Raw genomic sequence first — 8,164 nt, forward strand, 5'->3', positions numbered from 1 at the left:
GGACATAGCAGTGGCTGGATTTGGTCCAACTCAATTCAATTTTGCCTCTTGTATTTCTGCTTGTTCTGGCTCAGCAACTTTAGATGTTCGACGACAGTTTCATTCTTTGATGATTAAAGCTGGTTTTGGTGGAGATGTCTTTGTTGGCAGATCGGTTGTTGACATGTATGTGGAAACATAGAGGATTCTATTTGTGCTTTTCATGGGGTAAATAATCCTCCTATTGTTGCCTACAACACTATGATATCAGGACTGGCACAACATGACAAAGCAGGCCAAACAATTCAAATATTCAAAGAGTTGGAGAAAACGGAGACAACTCCTAACAAAACACCCTTCATCTGTTTGCTCACAGCCTGTAGTCATGTGGGCCTTCTTGCGGAGAGCATGTTCTTCTCTGATGTGATGTGCGACCATTATAAGATTGAGCCAGAATCTGAAAATTACTGCTGCTTGGTTGATGTTCTTAGGCGAGCTGGAAACCTCGATTATGCATTTAAAATCATTGCTGGATGCCTTTACAATGTGGGGGTGTCAGTATGGAGAACGTTACTACGTGTGCTTTTTGGACGTCTCAGATTGTAAGTATAGGCGCGGAATCAGCAAAAAGAGTGAAGCAGTTAGAGCCCGATGATCATGCTCCTTACGTTCTTCTGTCAAATCTCTACTCCGAAGCTGGGTTATTGAAAGAATCTTGGGTACTCAGGAAGAAAATGGCAAAGATTGGAGTAAGAAAGGATCCTGGAAATAGTTGGGTAACAAATTTTCTTACTGTTGATGGGCACTGCACCAGTGCGTGTCTTCTTTTTCAATCTAGACACCTTGGGTTTAATTTTTTGGTAGGGCATTGTCGAAATGATAGCTTAGATTCAGCATTTGTGGTTTTTGATAGAATGGTCAAGGAAGGTTCTCAGCCAAACTCTGTTACTTATTCGTGTTTGATTAATGGTCTTTGCAATGTTGGGACAATTGATGAAGCACTGGATCTCATCAAGGAAATGGTGGAGAAGGGCATTGGTCCAACGACTTCTACCTATACACTTCCTATCACATCTCTCTGTGAGGCTGGTCATCTCAAGGAAACATGTGATCTGCTCATTGACATGAGAAAAAAGAGGTGTTTGTCCTAACATTCAAACTTACACTGGTTTGATCTCTGGTTTGTTTAGAGTGGATTACTTTGAAATTGCTATTAGCTTGTTTCACAAGATGTTACAAGATAGTGTGGTTACTTTGATAAATGGATATTGCAAATTGGGAAATCAGAACAATGCAATGAGATTATTGAAATTCGTGCAAGAGAATGGATGTGTTATGGTCCCTAGCCATGGATCTAGTAACTCAGCGAGATACTGATGAATCCAGCACGTTACAAGGTTTTTAAACACGGTAAGGAACCAAGAATCTCGTCTCCAACCACTATTCACTCAGGTAAGTTGAAAACAGAATCCCTTTTGTCTAACGTATGGATTTAACCACTACTCACACAGGTAAATTAAAACAGAATTCTAACCTGCTGTACTTAGGAAAATAGAGTCTCAAGTTACCTCTTTGAATGAATTCGGAACTCCTTCTCAACCCAGAATTCGGAACTCCTCAGCCCAGAATTCGGAACTCCTCCTCAGCTTAGATTCGGAACTTCTCCTCAGCCCAAAATTCGGAACTCCGCTGCCCAGAATTCGGAACTCCTCCTCAGCCCAGATTCGGAACTCCTCTGCCCAGAATTCGGAACTCCTCTGCCCAGAATTCGGAACTCCTTCTCAGCCCAGATTCGGAACTCCTCCTCTACCCAGAATTCGGAACTCCTCCTCTACCCCTTTCCTCTTAAAGGACCTCCAATATAGCAGCCTCTTTCCGTTCTTCTTGGCTGAGAAAAAGGTTCCACACCACCCTTCTTCTCCACCCTTTTCTCCCTGATTTTGTGAAGAAAACCAGTCCTTCCCTTCACCACGTAGGTTAGGGTTAAATTCTCCTTTTCTCCTCCTTTCTCAGACCTCAAGACACTCACAAAAACACCAAGATAGCAGTGAAGGTTCACGCCGAAATCCTTAGAAGAGAGAGCTCAAGGAGAACCTAGATTAACCTAATTTACTCTAGTTTATGCTAATTCCGAACTTGCTTTATTTCTCCATCCTTACCCCTTAAATAGGGTAGTCAACATAAGTTAGGGTTATAAAACCCAATTCTACCCCTACCTTTAAGTCTTATTACAAATCAATAAAATTTGAAATTAAAAGCAACATAAATAATAAAAGTAAAAGTAGATGACTCAGTGTTATTGGGTCCATAACAGGATGTGAATCGGATGAGTGGACATTTACATAACTGATTTGTGGATTCTGCAAAATGGGTACGTTGGATTTGGCTTTAGATATGTTCAATAAAATGGCAGAATGTGGATTAAATCCAAATAAGGTCAGTTATACTGCATTAATAGATGGATGTTGCAAGAGGGAGGCAATGGGCCTGGCACTATTGTTGTTGGAAAAGATCAAGGAGATTGGTTGTAGACCTAATGTGCGTACATATAATGTGATATTTAATGGATTTTGCACACAGAATAGGTTACCAAAAGCAGAAACGCTCTGTAGAGAAATTGCAGAACATGGGTTGTCACTGTTGTAACCTATACAACTTTGATTGATGGGTTGTGTAAGAGTGGGGCCACCAGTCTTGCATTTAAAGTGGTTGATGAGATGATGAAGCACGATTTCCTACCAAACCTTCACACTTACAGCACATTCATCTATGGATTATGTCAAGAAGTCAACGCCATGGAGGCCGAGCTTCTATTTAAAGAAATGCAAAGGAAAGGGTTGATTCCAGATCTAGTGACTTATACTTCAGTAATAGACGAACCCTATGGTGTTTTGCTGAAAGGCTTGCAGAAGGATCATGACTTTCTTGAAGAAGACCACATTGATGGCTATCTTTCCATAGGAAAGGCGAGAGGTTCTACCATTGTTGCTGGTCTCTTAGACAGGTTGTTGAAGAATGGTTGTGGGCCATATTTTGATACATATGTTACTTTACTAGTGGGTGGGTTTATGGAGAAAAGAGTCAAGGCATTTGTCTCATACATTCGCGCTTATAAAGAGCCTCATTGCATCTTCATATTCAGATGGAAGGACTTGGCGGTTGGCAAATTGGTAAGGAGGTATGTCAGACGCATACCTTGTTTGATCACGGCCACGGACAAGCACACCTTCCTTCGAGCTTGAGGCAAGCTCGTTCTCCAGGAGGGGAGTAATACTCCATAACATCTAGAGTAGATAGCTAGAGAAGAGGATAGATTGGGGTTTATTTTCAATTTCAATTCATTAGGGGTTTATTTGTAATTTTTTGAACTTATGGCCTTTGGCATGTTTTCACAAATTCCCTATATAGGGACGTGAGATGAATGAAAGAAAGTAAGCATTGAGTAAATTAGTTTTAGCCAGGTCAGATTCTCCCTCAAAGGTCTAGATCGGATTCTCCCTCAGAGGTCCAAGTCGAGCTTCCTTCAAAGCTCAATCCATTTCATTCCGATTCCACCATTACATGTTCCAAGAACAGGGGTTCTCTTCCAGCATCAACAGTCAATCTGGAGGGAAGAGAGGCAAGAAGGGTGACGAGATCCATGGCCTGGGAAGATCCCAACACCTTACAGCGTGTTTTCTTATAATTCATCTACCGTCTACCGTTCTTGGAAATAAATCTTCCTACTCTAAAATCTTACCACATGATGACCCATTTGCATTACCATTGAAAGTCTTCGGTTGTCAATATTTTGTTTATAATACATTGCCTAGATACAACAAACTTGATCCTAAATCTATCAAGTGTATTTTTTTGGGATACTCTCGCACACAAAAGGGTTATGTTTGTTATAGTCCTTCTTTGCAACGCTTATTTGTGTCCAGGGATGTAACATTTTTTGAAGACTCCTCATATTATTCTGATAGCATTCTTCCTGGTATGTCATCAATACCAAGTTTTCCTCAACCGGTTGTGCCTCGTGATACATAGATTGTTCAGCCCCCAGAGCCAGTGGTTGATACCACACCTGCCAAGTTATCAGATCCACCAAAGGTAAGTCCTTCATCACTAGTCATTTTTGGTCTTCAATTTGATACTCGTCCTATTGCTATACGAAAGGAACCTCGATCATGCACTCAACCTTCTACTTCTCATCCTATTTCCAATTTTGTGTCTCATCATTGCCTCTCACCTTTATGTTGTCAGTTTCTTTCTTCTATTTTCTCCATATCTGTTCCACAGTCATATCGGGAGGCTCTACAAAAATTTTGCACAATGGTTGGAGGAAATCTGGTTACATGGAAAAGCAAAAAAAAAAGTGTAGTAGCACGATCAAGTGCAGAAGTAGAATACAGAGCCATGGCACACACTGTTAGTGAACTCTTATGGGTAAGATCCCTTCTCATTGAATTGGAATTCTATAAAGAATAACCAATGGATCTATACTGTGATAATCAAGTAGCAATACATATTACATCGAATCCAGTCTTCCATGAGAGGACAAAGCATATTGAGGTAGATTGCCATTTAATACGAGAAAAATTCCAAGCCGGTCACTCACAAGATTATGTCTACCATATGCAACAAGTTGGGCGTTTATGATGTCTTCTCACCCACAGCTTGAGGGGGAGTGTTACAATGTGGGACCCACCATGGTGCTTGATCTGGTGGGACCCACCATGAGGTCGTGGGACATCAAGAAGAGTCCTAAAGGACGTGGATCACCAAGAAGAGTCCCCACCCAAAGCAAGCACGAGTTAAGAGATCAAGAAGCATAAGCTGAATTGAGTTGGAAGACTTGAAGATCAAGTGGGACCCACAAATATCTCACTAGCTGGCACTCTTATCAAGGTGCGCTAGGAGATCATGAGGGGCCCACAACGATAAGGCTACACTCTGGCTTATCCCTTATATTCACGTAAATAATGAATGACTCCTAGTTCAACTTAAGTTAGTCTTCTAGTAGTTTAGTTTGAATAGACTTATATTAAAGAGTTAGAGTTGGAATGTAATTAGGATTGAATGACAACTTGTATAAGGACTCTACCTCCTCCTCTACTATAAATAGAGGTGTTGTAATTCAGAATTAATTAAGTCACACATTCAATCCCGAGTTGGTTTTTTTCTCTCTTTGTCTCTCTCTTTGCTTGGTGCAACCTCTTCTTCTCCTTTTATTTTTTCTTCTCTCTACCCGAGAGCTTTCCTTCCCTTTTTCTCTTTTTCTTTCTTCTTTCCCTTGTTAGGAATCATGGAAAAGGGATCTTAAATTCAACAACAACTATAGTCTCTTAGTAGTCAATTCCGTCTTTCTATGTGAAGTCTTTTGTGACAAGTCAAGCCTTGTATTGCTCAATGTTTTCTAATGTGTCTTTGGTCTTGAAGACCCATTTACAATCAATGAATCTCACCCCATGAGGCAACTCAACAACATTCCAGACTCGATTATTTATGACTAAGTCTATTTCATCTCACATGGCATCTACTGCAAATTGGATTTACTACTACTTATCACTTATGAAAACGTCTTAGGATCATTTTCAACACCGAAATCATAGTTAGGTTCCTAAAAGCATACCGCATAGTCATTAGAAAACACAAGTTTCCTTATTTTCCTGAATCTTCTCAATGTTATATCATCAACCTTTTGTAGAGGCTGGTGTAAAACGGGATCTACCTCTTCAAGAGGTTGTTGGACAATAAGATCTACTTGTGGCGGAGGTTGTTATTTAATAGAATCTTCTAGAATATCCTCATGAATGTGGAACATCAAGAATGGACTGTTCCACATTCACCAATTGGACATAATGTTGAATCTGAATATCCTTTTTATTAATTGTTGAAGTTGTATAAGAAACTATGGACTTCCTCAAAAACTATGTTTCCAGGTTGATTACTTCCTCAAGAAACTTAGCGTTTTTGGACTCTATAGACTTAGTGGTGTGTGAAGGACAATAGAATTTGTATTCCTTAGACTTTTTCGCATAAACAACAAAATAGACACTAATAGTCATAGGATCTCACTTCCTTCTTGTGGATTATAAACCTAAACTTCAGCTAGACAACTCCTAATGCAAATATAGTTTAAACTCTGTTTCTAACCTTTCTATAACTCAAATGGCATTATAGGACAACACATGTGAGTGTACTATTTCTAATATGTTAGAACCATCATGATACCTTTTGTTTCTTGTAGGTCGGCTTATCCCTAATGCAATCCACACACAAATCAAAATCAATAAAGTACATAGAAGCAAGAATTCCATCATTTAGTAATTGTTATAATTTAAAAGAAATCATTAACTATTATGAAAATTGGTATATTAGGCCTCTATTTATAATAGAGGAAATACTTAGAATTAGAGTATAGTTAAAATTACCCATCTCCCAATTACACCCAAAATAGAACTTCTAATTGCAATCAAACTAAAAACTAATAAAGAGAAATAGAACATCTGAAAGACCTCTAAAATGAACAATTCTATGAGATTTCTGTTAATCTAGGTCGACCCTCATCCATATTTTGATGTTAAAAAAACTTAATCAAATTGAGCTAATATTTGCAATTCAAGCACTTTAGATGCATTTCCTTCAAAAGACACAAGACTAAAGTATTTGCAAAAGAATCAACAACTTTGATACATGACCTCGAGCCACATGACGTGTCAAGTCGTCATGAAAAACCTCATACATGAAGCTTAAAGACATGAAGATCTATAGTTAAGTCATTTAGAAACATCTCAAGAACTCTAGCCATGTAAGAGGATAGTCACCAAACTTCAGTTCTAAGGTACACGAGCATTAGAGCTTTAGGACACATATCTTTTTAAAACCATGTTAAACCCTCGATCATGCTTTTATCATGCTTAGAACTCAAATTATTTCTTTGGTATAAAGCATGATCAATAAATCTACATGAGCGTGCTCGATCACTCAGAATGTAAAATGCAAAGTCTATAAAGCAACATTGATCATCAGGTCTGGGATGATCGATCATACAAAATGGGGCCTGATGAGGTTATAAAGTATGATCGATCATACAATCGAAATGGGTTGATTGATCAATGAGTTTTCTAAAGCTTAAAAACTAGTTGATTGATGCCCTAACCAACCAACAAGCTTGGGGAGCTTAAAAACATAACTGTTGTACATGGTTAATCAATTACATCTTTCCAGTGATCGATCAATACTTTTTGCAACGTGTTGGAAATAGGGAAAATGGCTGGTTTGGCTAGAAAAGATATAAATAGGCCCGCAAAATCATAGTAGACCGTCAAATGAGCATTTATTGGCAATTCAAAGCACTCCAAAAAAATTTCAATTGAAATCTTCACACAAATCCATTTTGGGAGAAAAAAGAGTTGTTCTATTTTGGAAAATCACATCATCCTCTCAAATTACTTAGCCTTCCTAGTATTCTCAAACTCCACTACATCTACTCTTGTGCTCAAAGGGTTGGAGACATGGAACTCTGTAGGAGAAGGTTGTCTCTTTTATATAAAAAGGTACAAGTTTTCCTTTTATATGAGTATTTTTAATCTAAAACCTAAATCTATAAGGGAAGAGCTTACTAGATCCATATTTTAGTTGTATAATCTCATGGGAGAGATTTTTTTGGTGCAATTGGGTATTAAAATCGGGTTAAAGAGAATCAATCTATTTTAATTTTAAATTTCAACTAATAGAGTTTATTAGTAAAATTTTTCCAAGCATGGGTTCTTGTGTGGTGACTACCAATAGGAGAACATAAAAAAAAAATTCTTGTTTCCTTTTAGATTGTGCTCTTCATTACTTATGCCACCTCCTTGACGTGGGCAAGGTTATTACCTTTATGCCACTTGAGGTGACTTCCAACACTCCCCCTCAAACTGGAAGGGAGAAAATATTTTAGATACCCAGCTTGTCGCATATAGTAGTTAAGATCTTGAATATGACTGATTTTGTAAGAATGTCTGCCACCTGCCCTTGTCATGAAATATGATTGAGAGATAAGATACTAACCTGAAATTTCTCTCGTATAAAGTGGCAACCTACCTCGATATGTTTTGTTCTCTCATGGAAGACTTTATTTGAAGTGATACGAATTGCTTCCTGGAAGTTGCAATATAATTCCATAGAAGCTCCTTTATATAATCCAAGTTAAAAAAGG

General features: G+C 38.4%; 1 pseudogene; it reads left to right on the forward strand.

Annotated features, from left to right (window-relative positions):
* Positions 1-240: 240 nt before the first annotated feature.
* LOC137963304 (putative pentatricopeptide repeat-containing protein At3g16710, mitochondrial) lies at positions 241-3,221 on the forward strand (annotated as a pseudogene).
* Positions 3,222-8,164: the final 4,943 nt, after the last annotated feature.

Source organism: Aristolochia californica, unplaced genomic scaffold (genome assembly GCF_029961685.1).
Source record: "Aristolochia californica isolate CCGP_79_NKW_82.1479 unplaced genomic scaffold, dmAriCali1.0.hap1 SCAF_4, whole genome shotgun sequence".
NCBI classification, from domain to species: domain Eukaryota; kingdom Viridiplantae; phylum Streptophyta; class Magnoliopsida; order Piperales; family Aristolochiaceae; genus Aristolochia; species Aristolochia californica.